Consider the following 3625-nt stretch of genomic DNA (forward strand, 5'->3'; position numbering starts at 1 on the left):
GCGAAGCACCAATGCTGGAGTTATAACTGTTGTTGTAGGAGAACTCCACAAGAGGTAGGTAGGAGTCCCACCTCCCACCGAAATCGATAACACAAGCCCACAACATATCCTCAAGGGTTTGTATCGTCCGCTCACTCTGGTCGTCGTTCCGCAGATGATATGCAGTGCTGAAGTGAAACCTCGTGCCCAGTTCCTCATGGAACTTCTGCCAAAAACAGGAGGTGATTCGAACATCACGATTTGAAACAATGGAGACCGGAACCCCATGGCGAGCAACAATCTCGCGAACATACACATCAGACAACTTATGGGCCGAAGAACCCTCACTAATCGCCAGAAAGTGGGCACACTCTTGGTCAATCGATCCACGATGATCCAAATAGCATCATAACCCTTTGCCGTCTTCGGTAAGTTGGTGATAAAATCCATCGAGATATGCTCCCATTTCCACATGGGAACCTCCATAGGCTGCAACTTGCCATGCAGCTTATGTCTAGCTTGCTCCCCGACTAGTTCAGTCCTCGGAATGGGTACCACTAAGCCCTCAGTATGAGTCTGGCATGCCCTTCCTAGCCCTCAGCTCGTATCTGGAATGCTCATGATCCCTCAGTATGAGTCTAGCATGCCCTTCCAGGCCCTCAGCTAATATTTGGAATGCTCCAGGGTTTGGTTGCTACCGCACGGAGCAGTACAACCTCAACCCAACCCACACAATATGTCGATATATAACAGATAATAACCTATATAGATAATCAGACAGTATCACAGGTAGTCCTATATATATACTAGACGAGCATATCAAAACTAGCATGCATATCTATTCCACAATCAGTATATCAACGAATATCATGTTATCAAACCAATGGGCCGACCTTGGTGCCTTCGTCCTGCAAGAACAATGAGGAGAACTCACCTCACCGACTGAACATAACTGATGAGGTCCAACTCCGAATCTCAACTCTCTACTGATACTTATTTCCACCAAATGACCAATTCCATCAAAATCCCAAAATACCCTCAAGGTCCAATTTGGTCAAAGTCAAAGGTCAATTTCAACAGTCCATGTTGACCCAACACTCTATGTCCCCTTCGCCACGTCGTGTTCCACCAGCATCCAAACAGTCTGGAAAACCTCAGCCACCACGCTGTGTTGACTTGCAAACACGACGTGGTCGCTTGAGTTAAAACTACTTAATACATTCAGCTGCCTCTTCGATTCCAAGATGTGATTAAGAAGGATAAAGTTTCAAAATTTATCCATTGGACTACCAAAAAGGTCCAAAACCTAAACCATAAAGCTTGATAATGCAAGGGCTTAACCGATACACACTTAATCCTTAAATTATGAAGTCCATGCTTTCCAAAAGTGATTCTAACACCTAAACCATTCCAAAGGTTGATGCTTTTTAGACATACATGTCCAATGCATATCTTAACCCATATTAGGCCAAAATTTATGACCTAATCTCTATGCATGGCATCAAAGTTGATTATAGAATCCATCGAGATCTGCTCCCATTTCCACATTGGAACCTCCATAGTCTGCAACTTGCCATGCAGCCTCTGATGCTCAGCCTTGACCATCCTGCAGGTCATGCATCTCTCCACATACCAGGCTATCTCTCTCTCTTCATACACGACCACCAATAGCTTAATCTCAGATCATGGTACATCTTGGTGGCCCCCGAATGAATAGAAAAACGAGACTTATGAACCTCCTCCAACACAATCTATCTGACCCTACCAGACATCGGAACTGAGACTCGAACACATCAGGTCAACAACTGACGGCTATCAAAGACAAATCTGAAAATCTCACCTTTGATTCTCTCTTTCTTCCAATTCTCTTCCTGAACACCCTTGGCCCGATCCTCTCTGATCAATCCAAAAAGCGGGGAATCCACTGATATCCTCTTACACGGTACCCCAACTAAAGATCTAGCCGAATTGCGGCTCAAAGCATGTGCAACTACATTTGCTTTACCCGGATGCTAAAGGATCTCGCAGTCATAATCCTTGACTACATCTAGCCACCTGTGTTGCCTCATGTTTAGGTTCGGCTGATCCATAATATGCCTCTGACTCTTGGGATCCGTGTAGATAGTACATCAGACCCGATAAAGACAGTGTCTCCAAATCTTGAGGGCGAAAACCACCGCCCCCAACTCCAAATCATGAGTGGGATATCGCGTCTCGTGCAGCTTTAGCTGCCGCGAAGCATAAGCAATTAGCCGCCCACTCTGCATGAGAACTTCCCCCAAACCAATGATGGAAGCATCATAGAATACCACAATAATCCTCAATTCCCTCCAGGAGGGTCAACATCGGGGCCTCAAACAACCTCTGCCGAAGGGTATCAAATGTCGACTGTTCCTCAGGGCCCAATCGGTAATCGACCCTCTTCCTCATCAAATGGGTGAGGGGTACCAAAATCTTGGAGAAATCCTGAATGAATCTCCGATAGTACCCTGCTAAACCCAAGAAACTCTTGATATCCGAAGGAGATTTCAGAACCTCCCACTGCATCACGGCCTCGATCTTGGCCGGGTCAACCAAAATCCCATCCTGGTTAACGAGGTGCCTAAGGAACTAGACCTCTCGTAACCAAAACTCGCATTTCGAGAACTTGTCATAAAGCCGTTCCCGCCTCAAAATCCCCAGAAGCTCACGAAGATGCTTATCATGATGCTCTCTGGTCTTGGAATACGCCAAAATATCATCAATAAACACAATAACGAAACGATCGAGCATCGGACTGCAAACCGGATTCATCAAATCCATATACACTGCAGGTGTATTGGTGAGCCCAAATGTCATCACCACTAACTCGTAATGCCCAAAACAAGTCTAGAACGCGGTCTTCTCCACGTCCTCTTCTCTCACTCTGACCAGATGATACCCAGACCTTAGATCTATGTTGGAGAACCAAGATGCACCCTGCAACTAATCAAAGAGGTTGTCAATCCGCGGAAGGGGATAACAGTTCTTCACCGTTAATTTGTTCAACTCCCGATAATCAATGCACATCCATTACGAACCATCATTCTTCTTGACGAACAATATCGCCGCACCCCAAGGACAACTGCTCGGTCTGATGAAGGGCTTGCCTAGCAGCTCCTACAGCTGAGCAGACAACTCGTGCATCTCTGGTGGTGCCAAGCGGTACGACGCCTTGGAAACCGGCGCCCCACCTAGCACAAGTTCAATCCTGAACTCGACCTGTCTCTCGGGAGGCACACCGGGCAACTCCTCCGGGAATACATCAGCAAATCCCTGACCATTCGGGCCTCTAAAACTGAAATTTGGTCCCCAACTCGAGTGTCAACCACATAAACCAAATAACCTGAACACTCGTGATGGATATACTACCGAGCCCTGGCCGTCGAACAGAAAATCCTAAACCGACCATGGTTCCCTTTCCATAAATAACTAGTTCTCCCCCACTTGGGGTTCGAACTACCACGCGATGGCCCTCCCAATTAATCATTACACCAAACCGGCTCAGCCAATCCATACCCACAATCACACAAACCTCCCCCATGGGAATAGGGATCAAATTGATCGGATAAGGCACCCCGAAGATCTTTAATACACAACCCTGATTCACTGAAGACACAGAAACCCT

The sequence above is a fragment of the Lactuca virosa genome, chromosome 7 (genome assembly GCF_052849685.1).
Source record: "Lactuca virosa cultivar CGN04683 chromosome 7, Lactuca_virosa_CGN04683_v6, whole genome shotgun sequence".
Classification (NCBI taxonomy): Eukaryota; Viridiplantae; Streptophyta; class Magnoliopsida; order Asterales; family Asteraceae; genus Lactuca; species Lactuca virosa.